The sequence below is a fragment of the Giraffa tippelskirchi genome, chromosome 13 (assembly GCF_054371585.1).
Source record: "Giraffa tippelskirchi isolate mGirTip1 chromosome 13, T2T-mGirTip1v1.2.pri, whole genome shotgun sequence".
Taxonomy (NCBI): Eukaryota; Metazoa; Chordata; class Mammalia; order Artiodactyla; family Giraffidae; genus Giraffa; species Giraffa tippelskirchi.
In genome coordinates this window covers 83,607,979-83,621,513 of record NC_137287.1, presented here as the reverse complement: position 1 = coordinate 83,621,513, position 13,535 = coordinate 83,607,979, and positions in this window count along the sequence as shown.

Genomic DNA, 13,535 nt, shown 5'->3' with positions numbered 1-13,535 from the left:
TGTTACTGCTTCACTAATTTACTACTCGAGCCTGCACGTCTCTGTCTGGTCAGTTCCTCACAAATGTATTGTTTCTATGTCTAAAAGATATAAAAGCTGCCTTTTTGGATCACTTCTTTGAGTCTCATATTTCTATGGATGCCTGTACATATGAAATTAACATGATTTTCCTTTGCCTGTTACTCTATCTTGTGTCAACTTAATTATTAGGCCAAAGAACCAAGAAGGAACGAAGAAACGTTTTCCTCCCCTACAATTTCATTTTACAGTTTTTTCATATTGTTCACTTAATTTTTTTTCCGAGTGTGTGAAAATTAAACGTGATTCAAGACTTTTGGTTGTCAAGGGGGCCAGGGGTTAGGAGAGGGAAGGAGTGGGAGTTTGGGGTTAGCAGATGCAAACCATTATATATAGGATGGGTAAACAAGGTCCTACTGAAGAGCACAGGGAGCCATATTCAATATCCTGGGATAAATCATAATGGAAAAGAATATGAAAACAAATGCATGTATATACATAAACCTGAACACTTTAATATATAGCAGAAATGAGCACATTATAAATCAACTACACTTCAATAAAAATAAATTTTTTAAAAAGAAAATCCACATGGTTCAAAAGTCAAATCTACACCCAAAGGTGTTCTAGGAAAAGTGGTTCTCCCCCCACCCTGCCCCCATCCTTACCTGTCCAATCTCACCCTACTGTCTCTCCACCCCATTCTAACCTATTCCCTCTAGTAATTAATCTTGTTAGTTTCTGGTTTACCCTCCCTATATTTCTTTTTGCAAAAATAAAAAGGGCATTTATTTGCCCATAAATGCACGTTTTCTTATTTTCTGCTCTTACACTGAAGGAGTGAGGCTGCAGGCACTCAGGCGCTTTCGTTCCTCATTTCTTCACTTGACAGCATATCCTGGAAATCGCTCCTTGACAGGTTACAGGCTTCTTCCTCCATGTTTTTTATAGCTGCTCCACTGTGCACTCCATGTACATCTTGTATTCAAATACTCTCCTGTGACTGGGCCCCCAGGAAGGTTTCAACACTTTGCAATGATAAACAAAGCTGCAATGAATAATCTCATTTACACGTGTTTTTGTATTGTTCAAGGTGTATCTGTAGCGGAAGTCCCTTGAACTGACGTTGCTGGGTCCAAGGCAGGTGCCTGTGTAGTTCTGTTTGCTGTGGCCAAGTTCCCCTTCTCCACAGTGGCAGCGATTTGGATTCTCCCTGGTGTGTCTAAGAGCATCAATTTCTGCCACAGTCTCATTAACAAAGCGTGCCATGGAGCTTTTTAATGCTTTCCAATTTCATAGATGAGAAACGGGGTCAGTGTCATTTTAACTTGCGTTTCTCTTTGTATGAATAATGTTGAGCAACTCATCTCACATTTAAGGGCTGTTTTTATATCCTCTTGTTGTGAGTTCTCTGTTCATGTCTTTTGTCATTTTTCCATTCAATTTCTGCTCTTTTTCCCTCCATGTGTGAAGAAGCCTCTCTATTAGAGATATCAGCTCTTCGTCTGTGATACACGTTGAAAATATTTTCTCCCGGTTTATCATGTGTCTTTTGACTTTGCTTCTGGGGCAGTCTGTTAGGCAGAAGGTAAACGTAAGCATTTCCTTTACGCAGTCACACTTGTCAGTCTTTTCCTTTATCACCTTTGGATTATGAGCCACAATTAGCCTTTTTAAAATTGCAGGTTAATAGACAGCTAGTGGGAAACTGCTGTAGAGCGCAGGGAGTTCAGTTCAGTGCTCTGTGATGACCTGCAGGAGTGCGATAGCAGGGGTGGGTGGTGGGAACTGATTCACTTTGTTGTACACCAGAAACTAACACAGCATTGTAAAGCGATTATACTCCAATAACAAAAGAAATAAAATTGCAGGTTATACAGGAATTCACCAAATTTTCTCTGAATGCTTGTATAGCTTCATTTTTTTTTTTTTTACATTCAGATCTCTAATGCTTTGGGGTATTTTTCTTGTGCATAGTGCAAAGTATGAATCTAATTTTAATTTTCCCCCAAACTATTCAGTTTTCAGAGCATCACTGATTAAAAGTTTCATCTTGAGAATGACTCTTAGGAATGAGGATGGGTAAGAGAAAGGAAGGCAGCGAGGTACAGGGAGACAAACCTTGGCAGCTTTCCTCTGCACCTTCCTCATCGCAGACAAACCCAGTGCCCAGCACAGCCAGCAAGGCTGTGTCCAATTTCCAAGGGACCTGTGGGCTTGGCCCTCACCACTGAGCTGTTCCTACTCAGGCCTGAGCTTAAGTCCAGGACCCAGTGGCTAAAAGCCAAGTTCAAGTGTCTAGTTGTTTGTGGGGAGAGGAGGCCTGGGGTGTGGCTCAGAAATGACAGTCTCCTGCAGACTTGGTTATGTCCAGTCTGTCAGAGCCTGTATGTCTGATCTGCTGGCCACAGCTGGTCACCACTTTTCCCAACACAGTTGGAAGGGTCAGAAAAGGCCCACTGGCCCCCAGGTTCTGAGGTGGAAGCCTGAGGATGATGACATGGAGCCAGCAAAGAGGTGGTAACAGGCACTGGGCCTCTTGTTCTTTCTGGTGTCTCCTCTCTCTCTCCTTCTGATCTATTTTGGCGGGGAAGTCTCTAGAAGTCTCTGACAGTGAAGGTTTCCTGAGATGTTATGGTTATCTCGCTTCCCGTTCCAAACTGAACCATCCTCCAGAACAATACAGGCTGAGAGCATCCCCTTGCCCTGGGGACTTGCCCTGGCCTCATTTTTAGACACCACCTCCTAGGTCTTCCCACAAACCTCCAAGGTTAGAGTTATTATTATACCCATGTTGCAGAGGGAGAAACTGAGGCTCAGACAGGTTGCCTTCTTGCTGAGGTCATTCAGTGGCTGGTAAAATCGACAGGGAAGCAGGATTTGAACCCAGTTCCCACCTTTGCAAAGCCCAAGCCTGTTCCCAGGGAGACCAGTTTCTCATCGCCATCTTGTTTAATAAGCACAAAAATATCTCAGGAGTTTAAGATGCTGAATTTTCACTTGCTCATTTCACTATGTACAAGAAGTCAATTGTGTCCTTTTTAATTTGCATTCCAGTTCTGGGTTGTTACAACCAACCCCAGGGCCCAGCCAGCAAGAAAGTCTAAAAGAAACTGACAGGTCGAACTGTCTGAATGACATCTTCAAAATCACTAAGTGTTTTCCAAAGGTGATACGATATTAAGTAGAAAGAATGATTTTCTGGGGACACCAGGTGCCAGTTACAAATTTTAAATGCAAATGATCTTCGCAAGCTACACTTAAAAATCCTAGGGTATGACCAACTAACATCAAATACAGAATGTCCTCCCATCCTGGGCGTTCATCTGCCGGTCATATTGTCAGTTAAAAGTAGTCGTTTTGAAAGCAGTAATTCCCTCTCTACAGTCCTTCCTTAACACAATTTCAGCCTGCAATTTAGATGATAGGAAAATTACAACCTCTGTGCACTATATTATGTGGTATAAATGTTATTACAATTAAGCCTGCTATGAACACACACACGCACACAACAACCAGTCCTTGATTTATAGTCTATTATAAATAACCATTTCCTATAAGCCAAGGAGTTCCTGTTAGTTCAGTGGGAAATGGGACCCAAACATGTCTCATACCAGTGACTGGACAAAAGCTAGACTGGAAAGGGACCAAGTGGAAGATGATTTGAGAAGGTCTGAGTTTTGCCTTTATTGGTCAGGAAATGAGTATTGATCTGACTCGACATTGTGAGGTTACCAGCCAGCATGAATGCCAGAACCTCAGGGTGATGCAAGAGCCTTCTCCTTCAGCTTCAAAGCTACTCAGGATTGGGGACTTGAGCCTCCCAGATCCCCTGATTCTGCCCTGTCATTTACACCCCAGTCACTTTCTTAGATCAGCACGTCACATTGTGTGCCAAGTTATCATGGTTTCTCCCTAACTGTCCTCTTTGCCAATAATATATTTGCTCCTCAGTTTATCCTTAAGATTGTTGTTCAAGGACTTCCCTGGTGGTCCAGCAGTTAAGAATCTGTCTTGCAATGCAGTGGATGCAGGTTCAATCCCTGGTCGGGGGACTATGATTCCACATGTCATAAGGAATGGCCAAAAAAACAAACAAAACAAAAAAGAACCAGGAAAAAAATCCTCAAAAAAAAAAAAAAAATGGCTAAGATGATATAGAATGGCTTCAAATTCTCAGGCTCGTTGATTAGATTTATTCAAGTAAGAGACACCCAGAGCCTCTGTTTTCCAAACAGAATGAGCTTGTATTTCCTTGTTTGGGTTTTGGAAGCAGACCAATCTTGACCTACCAAGCAACATGGCAGCTTGTTTCTCTGGGACACCGTCAGTTTCCTATGCCTAGAGATCAGAGAACAGGACTTTTCCATACTCAGCTGCTTCTTACCATGGACCCTCAACCCTCCACCAAAACACAGGATGTAAAATACTTAATGCAGGTGATCGAGTTTGAGAGGAGGGACTAGAGACACCAGTGCTGAGTCCCAGGTGAACCAGAACTTCCAGCATAAATACGAGTCTCTAAATTTTTCCGGCATCTCTATATCCAGAGATGTACACATCTGACTCTTGGATACAGATGAAACAGTCTCTTCCTACCCCAATTTGCTTATCATGTAGTCGGATCTTCGTCGTCATGTTTGCAAAAATAACAGGTAGTTTGGACGATCTTTTTCTAACTCTTTGAGGTTTACTACTTTCTCTGCCAGATTTATTAAGGAACACCTTTTTACTGTGACCAAACGTGAAAGTTCATTTCACTCTATATTCTATATATTACGTAAGTAGAACATATTTAAATAGGAAAATGGCAACCAAGGAAAAAATTGTGGCGCTGGAGAAGATTCTACTTTGTGTCCTGTCTTTATTTTCTCCTCCTGACCCAAGAGGCACTTCTGACCTGACTTGAATTTAAGGAGATTTCCAAAGCTGTAAGAAAGGCTATTAATTCAGAAAATCAGTCCTGACTTCCCTGGTTGTTCAATCAGTCAGTAGGAACTGAGCTAATTTGGATTCTGTTCAGACTTGTAAACCTTTTCGCTGCAAACAGAGCCCCAGAGCACTGCTGGAATGACAACTGGGCTGAGGTTCGTTCATCAGCTTGGAGAGGTTTTCTAAGTGAGCATAGGGTGTGAAAAGGCCCAATTTTGATAATGGATGTGCCTTTCTGAGCTCTTAATTCCATGTTTAATTGGGCACAAAATTCAGGCTCTCAGATTGAACATGGGGGCTGGCCAGAATAATCAAAATAGTGGTCAGACGATCGGCGTGGCAAAGAACTCCCACCTTTGGTTCAACAGCACCAAGGAAGCCCTCAAGTGAAGTCTGTGTCATTAAAATCTGTTTCCAAGGACCAGAAAACTGTGCAAGATTGTCTTGATCAGACTGAGTGCCTTGCTGACATGAAGGATGTTCGGTGATGAACAAGGAACTTTCCGATGCTGACGGTGGTGATGGCTGTCATATCCCAGGCCACCAAATATGGCTACTAGGGCTTTCCCAGCTGGACCCACATGAGCAAAACTGCCCAGTGACAGAGCCTCCCCTTCCTCTGCCTTTATCTGAGATCTTGACATCATGACAGGTGAGAGGCGGTCTGTCTACAGCGTGGGCTCAGCACAACTTATTTCTGATTGAACAAACTGCAATGCTGTCCATTTGGCAAAGACACACCATTAGTGGTTTGAATATATGTGTTTTTTTCTTATTGTAGTATAATTGCTTTTCAACGTTGTGTTACTTTCCACTGTACAACAAAGTGAATCAGCTATATGTATACACACACCCACTTCCTCTTGAACCTCCCCCACCAACCCACGCTGTCCCACCCCTCTGGGTCATCACAGAGCACGGAGCTGAGCTCCGTGTGCTATACAGCAGCTTCCCACTAGCTCTCTGTTTTACACAGGGTAGTGTGTATATGTCAGTCCGAATCTCCCAGTTCATCCCACCCAACCCCACTTCCCCCGCTGTGCCCACATATCCAGTCTCTACTTCTGCATCTCTATTTCTGCCCTGGCACTAGGTTCATCTATACCATTTTCCTAGATCCCACATACAGGCATGATAGGTGATATATGTATAGAGTCTGTCATACAGAGTGAAGTAAGTCAGAAAGTGGATATGTGCTTTTAAATAAGGTAACTTATTATAAACCATTGGTCAGAAACCAAAGTTCCCATAGAAAGATGAGTCGTTTTTCTGTTTTCTTCTGTTTTATTCACTGCTGTTTCTCCTGGGACTCTTTTCCTTCATGCTGTTCTTTCTTGTACGACTTACGGCTTCTTCCCCCCACCCCTACTTCCTTTCTTTCTTTCCTCCCTTCCAACTCCCTTCCCTCCTTCCTTCCCTTCCTTCCTTCCTTCCTTCTTAGCCTATAAACAACCACATTTTCTTTCTCACAGTTCTGGAGGCTGGGAAGTCCAAGAGCCGGACGTCAGCATGGCCATGCTCGGCTAAGAGCCCTTTACCCAGCTCAGTTGACGGCTTCTGCTGTGTCCTCCCACGTGTGCACTAATTTCCTCATTTTCCAATCACTGCACTGAAGATTAAAATTTTCTCCTCAGCATAACTTAGCTCTGTCACACATATGTTGATCTATAGTGTTGCAGTCATTTAGCTCTAAATATTTTTTGGGCAACTTCCACTGTTGTTTCTCCTTTAACCCATGAATTTTTCAGGTGGGTGTTTTCAGTTTCCAAAAAGTGGAAGGGGCTTTCGCTGTCTTTTTAGTATTTTTTTTTTTTTTTAAGAAAAGCAAGTTATTTATTTAATTTTTTGGCTGCACCCTGCAGCATGTGAGGTCTTGGTTCCCCAGTCAGGGATCAAACCTACACCCCTCTGCAAGGGCAGGCAGAGTCTAACCACAGTACCTCAGGAGAAGTCCCTAATTTGTAATTAAGGTTCATTTTAGTCAGAGAACAAGCTTCTAACCTTTCAATTCTTTGAGGATTGTTAAGAATTTCTTCATTTAAATATTATGTGTTTTAAACAAGAAAACATCTTCCCCAAAAGGTCAAGACTTCTAAGCACATGTCTTAGATTGAGTGAATTGGCACTGTTTGTTTGCATTATCCTGAACAGTTTTCAGTCTGCTTTAATTTCTCTGCTTCTGAGACTTGGGTTACACTTCCCCATTAAGTTTGTAAATTTATTTACCCATGCTTCCGGCTCAGCCTCTGCTTTATACACTTCGAGGTGAAATAGTTAGGTTTATGAATGCTTCATCTTACTTCAGGATTTCCTTTAAAACACCTGTCCTGTCTCTTTCCCTGTATTACCACTTTTTACCCTAAATTCTACTATTGTCTGCTCTGAATACAGCTACCAGCTCTCTTTGGCTTAGTACTTATCCGGAATATCTTTTCCAGCCCTTTATTTTCAATCTTTCTGTGTCATTTTGGAGCAATTTGTAAGTACTCTTGGACTTACTTTGTTTTTCAAAAAACACAAAGAGCTTTAAGATCACTCAGTGATAAATCTAGCTTAAGGCTCGGAGATAAAAAGAACTGTCCTCACAATGAGGTTCTTCAAATACTTAAAAACAACTTGAAAATCTATAGGAATTACAGAAACAAAATTAGTTCCCTTCTTTATTTGCCCAACTGGACTCAGGAGTTTTTGAAACCTGAGGCTGCAGGCTTTTTTTTTTTTTTCTTCTTTTTTCTTCTTATCTTTCAGGGAAATCTTGGACAACAGCTCTGGGATGCTGAATCCTAGAGATCATTTCCCCGCTAGGAAGGCAATACTGGTGTAACAGCTCTCCACGCCCTTCAGGGAGTGTTCTGTTTAGAAGAGAAAACATCCCTAAAAGCATTTGTGAGAGATGACTGAGTGTTTTTATCATCAGCGATAGGGACTTTTCCCCCATAAATATATGGCATTCAGTAACACAATCTCCTTCCCCAGCTCTATGCACTCGTCCTTCAAAGCCACTCTTTCTTCAACCATGTGACCATTCAGCAGAGAAAAATCAGCCTGTTTACATAACAGCTGTTAGTGAGAGAGTTGACATATTACTTCAGGGCCTTCTGCCTATAATGGGTTTTTCAAATGTGTTGCCATGTTCAGTTGATCAGTTGTGGGTGATCTGAAATGTCAAACTATTAGCCTTGACAACTACTGCCAAGGTTACTATCTTCGGAAAATATCTTTTTAATAATATAACTGTTTGTAAGTGGAAAAGGTGATGCTCAAAATACAAAGTCACAGTAAGTGTGGATTACCGAACCACTGATGGCTTCAGTTTTTTCATTCTCTTTAGTGATACATGGTCTGGGGGCTTCTTTTTAAGGAGAAAACACCCCCAATCCAGCCCTGGGTTTCCCAGAGCTGCACAAATGTGGATGGCAGTATGAGAAACAGAGCACAGGGAAGAGAGGGAGGGTGGACAGAAATGAAAATTCTGGATTGAAGAGTTCTACCATCTCCTGCAGGAGTGATGTCATAGAGTCACTTCCAAGCCTGATGACAGAATAAGGTTTGCAAATCTGGCTCCAGTATGGAGGGCGTCTTAAAATCTGAATTTGTGTATTTCAATCATCAAGATGGTCTGGGCTGTCAAGGAACCTGGAAGGGACTCCGGTTAGTCTTGGCCCCTCCTTTTTGTTTTTTTGTTCTCTGTTCTTACCTGTAGGGCCCCCATCCAAGGGCACACCGTGTTTTTATCAAGGGTCTTCTAATCAGTGATATTTCTAGTTGCAGTCAACACTTTCCTGCCCTTTTCTCTGTGTCCACTAAATTTCCATCATCTTCTCCACCTCTTCTTTCCACGCCTAAACTGGCCTGTATGACGATTATTACCAAGAACTGAACATGACATACGGACATCAAGGTGGGCTGAGACTGCCAGTCATCCTATCAGTAAGGGGTCAACAAGCGTCCACATAACTGCCCCTCTCAGGAGAGATATTTCCATTATAACCCAGCCCTCCATGTTAGTCCAGGCATCTCTGCTGGGCTAGGAAATGCTGGTAGGACAAACCAACAGACATTTTCCTTTTATGATCAGAGTGACATCAACGCTTACCCAAAAAAAGTGGAAATCTGCAAGGAGACTGACCACCACTATCAGGAGTTCATCAGCTGGACCCTGGACAGACCCACAGAATCAGAGTTTCTACAAAGGAGGAAAAATAAACAAACAAACCACACACACATCACAGCATCTTCACGTGAAGCAGCACAGAGAAGCTGTGATGTTTTCTTTTTCTTGCTCTTCGTAACAAGACCGATTGAACTTCCACAGGAATATGTCTTACTCAGTGAGTGAAATGGGGAAGGATTTATACAGGAAGAGAGAAGGATTGAAGAGGCATTTTATAATCTATGAAAATACAAGAAAATGCATCTTTCCTGCATCAGTTTTTTAGAGCAGAGACTCTAAAACCACAATACCCAAATCCCACATCAGATTGATAGTGAGGTTTCAGCCACTGTGTCAGTCTGGTGGGGAGGATACTCAAGGGCAGAGGGTCACTTGCTATTAGTTTAAAGGACTCTAAAGAAGGCTGCTAGGGGACCTCCCTGGCTATCCTGTGGTTAAGAACTGCCTTCCAATGCAGGGGACATGGGTTCAATCCCTAGTCTGGGAACTAAGATCCCACATGTCACAGGGCAACTAAGCCCACACACTGCAGCTAAGAAATGACACGGCTAAATAAATAAAAATAAAATAAAATTTAAAAATCCCTTTCCTTTAAAAAAAAATAAAGAAGACTGCTGGCTCCCCAGGAAGGCAATCACTTGAAGACCAGCACAGGGCAACTCTGCTTAAGCATAGTTCTGGTCTTTCACATGTTCCTCCCACCCTAGCCCCCTACTCAGAAGATCTGGAGATGTGGAAAGCTCACTGCGATAAAAGCCTTTTTCTGGAAGTTAGATGCAAATGTCAAAATGTGGTTTATTTAATCATCACACTATAAAATAGTGATTCATAAAAATAATTTAACAGACACAGATTCTAAAATTTGTTACAGATGTTAGTTAAAACAGGTACATAGGTAGAACTTGAAGAAATACTGAGTTAAAGTGAAGGAAGTTCAAAGATCACCAAACAAACTATGTCAAGGGAGTTATCATTTTGTTGTTATTGTTTACTCTCTAAATCATGTCTGACTCTTGCGACGCCATGGACTGTAGCACGCCAGGCTCCCCTGTCCATGGGATTTCCTTGACAAGAATACTGGAGTGGGTTGTCATTTCCTTCTCCAGGGGATCTTCCTGACCCAGGGATCGAACTCACGTCTCCCACATTGCAGGCAGATTCTTTACCACTGAGGCACCTAAGAAGCCCCTGTTATCATTTTAAATGTGTGTTTTTGTTATTAGTTTCTAAAGCTGAGGTCTCAACCGCTTTCTATTGAAAATCATCTCAGAATAACATTTTACATGCATAAAATAAAATTCAGAGAAATACAAAAGGGATCCAATACTTTGAAATACAGTTATCAAAATATTAAAACACTAATGTGTGATATGAGCATACATGGATTTGTTAGTTCATTCCTTCACAGAATCAGGGGTGAGTTGTCATCCCTATAACTTTAAGGTAGTGATGAGCATACATGATGGTTTGTTATCTCTGCAACAACTGCAACGTGATGTGAAAATATCTGATTTCTATTGATGACAAAGTCACGGGTACAACTGATACTAGGGTGGTTTGTTGACCATACTGATAATGAAAGGAAATGCCAAAGTTCAGCCAGAGATGTGAGAAAATGATAGAATTTTTTTCTCATTTCTCTTTCAGGTTCCCAGACACTCTGAATTCCAACCATGGACCTCATGGGGATCCACAGACTCTGATGGAGAACCGATATAGTTCACAGAAGTCACATCACATACTGTGTTCAGGGTCTGGTTTTTTATTTATTTATTTGGATCTTAGTTTCCAAACCAGAAATCAAACCCTCACCCCCTACACTGTGAGCTTATCCACTGGACCTCCAAAGAAGTCTCAGAGGTCTGGATTTTTTAAGGAAGGCCCTCCTGCCTGTCTGATCTCAGACACTGAGACTCTTCTTCAAGTCACAGCCGTCTTACCAACTGGAAATCTCAAATATTTCATCATTTCACTGTAGCTGTGAAGTTAAGCCTTGTTCACATCTATAATTCCTTCTGGAATAACTGTCGAGTCTGGAAATTCCACAGTTTCCCCACTCTTGATCAGAAGCTCCAACAGAAAAGACTTTCTGGCTGCTGAGCTTCTGAAAAAAGAAAGGAAGGAATATGTTCTTCCTCAAAATTTCTTTGACTTAAAAATGTTATAGTTAATATCATTAATTAAACCACCTAATAATATCTAGTAAATAGCCAATTAAACCCAAGTCAGACTATTCTGAGAGGCAATGTAACATGGTGGAGGTGTCTCCAGAGTCAAACTGATCTGGGTTCAAACTCCAGCCAGATGTTTAATAAATATGACCCTGAGTATTTAATCTCCCCCAGCCTCAGTTTCCATAGATGTAAGCTGTAGAGAGCAACACACATCCCAGAGAAACAGTGGGAGCACTATAGGAGGTAGTATGATATGTGCGGGCACTTAGGACAGAGCCTGAAACACAGAGATCCGTAAAGCAAATGTGGTCCTTACTCTCTGGAAACACAATCACTCCTGCCACCCCACCTTCTGTTGTGTGGCTCCTTCTAGGAACGGTATAGATGTCAGTTTCCTCATCAGAAAAATGCTGTGCTCTACTCTTGAGACTTCTTATGAAAAGGTTAATTGGAGAAGCACATTTTTATAGGACATGCCAACTCCCCCATGAGGAATACTTGCTAAGTTTCTGGCACAGAGAAATAATTGCAAATAGGGGAATGGGAGAGGAATCAGAGCAAGAAATTGTCAAAAAAACAGAAGTATCATATGAATAGTCCAACAACAAAATTGCAAGGAGGTAAATTAGGTTCATCATTTGAAAAAACCCTGATACTGGGAAAGACTGAAGGTGGGAGGAGAAGGGGACGACAGAGGATGAGATGGTTGGCTGGCATCACCAACTCAATGGACATGAGTTTGAGTAAACTCCGGGAGTTGGGAATGAACAGGGAGGCCTGGCATGCTGCAGTCCATGGGGTCGCAAAGAGTCGGATACGACTGAGTGACTGAACTGAACTGAATTGAAATTAGGTTCTGAACTTCAGACTAAAAGGTAATGATTCTGTTCTTCATGGGAACAGTGCCATTGATTCCAATCAATAACAAGGAACACTGTATAAGTCAGTGTTTCCTTCTTTTTGATTTTCAGTCTAGCAAAATCGATTCCTTTAAACATTGCCTCAAATCCATGGGAGGAGTCAATTTGAATGCAGTCAGCTATTTTAAGCTCTCTCAATTTTTTAAAATTCGGTTTTTGGTACCTATTTGAGCACATGATTGAAATATAACTTGGGCTTCCCAGGTGGCACTAGTGGTTAAAGAACTCCCCTGCCAATGCAGGAGATGTAAGACACAGGTTTGATCCCTGGGACAGGAAGATCCCCTGAAGGAGGACATGGCAACCCACTCCAGTATTCTTGCCTGGAGAATCCCAGGGACGGAGGAGCCTGGCAGGCTACAGTCCATAGAGTCGCAGAGTCAGACATGACTGAAGCAACTGAGTATGCACGCACACAAAATATAACCTAAAAGGACTGATGTTGGTGAGAGACGGAAAGAGTCTCATGTCACGTGTTGCTCTTGCTATTTCACAGGTCCATTTAGGAAACTTAGGTTAGACGAATGAGAACTGAAATGTAAGGTGATCATCTATAAAGTAAGCAACAAAAAGCAACCTCCATCAAAGAAGATGCTTCCTTCCTCCAACTGTCATTCAGTCTCAAACACCTTTAAATCAGTAATAATGACAACAGCCAGCATTTCTTGAGCATTCACTTACTACACCTGGTCACATTAACGACCTCATTTTTCCTCCACACAAACCCCTAGCAGGCAGGTCCCATTAGCATCCCATTTTACAGATCTGAAGCTGGTTTATGGAGGTGCAGCTAACGCAGAAGGGAAAACTAATGTATCCATGCAGGAGTTGTCCGTGGGCAAAGACCATTCAAGATATGCTTATTCGTGCGTTTGTCACAGCTCTTCTTTAATGAAACTGCAGACTCCCTCAAAATGAAGTGACCCATTAGCTGACAATGAGCTGGCAATCTTTGTGTCGGAAACTTCAGTCCAAGAACTAGAAGTTCTGCCACCAGAATTTGCCAAACCCAGAAGATGAAGGCTCCATGCTCTTCCTGCCCTCCTGAGGTCAGTGGCTACCTGCGGACCAGGGCATGGGGTGGAGGGAAACCCCAGTGTTACTATTGGACATCTACTCTCCTCCTTAGGAACACTGAAAGGAGGCTAAATCATCTTACTCTTCAACATGTTTGCTGTGACTGGTGTGAGCACTGCAACGGAGACTTTTGGAAAAGACACAAAGTAACCAGCATTGTCAGAGAGTTGACTTGAAAGGAGTGAGAGTACTTTTTCCAGAGAAGCTGAGAGTTTCTGGAGCTCTTTACTCTGCCCGCCA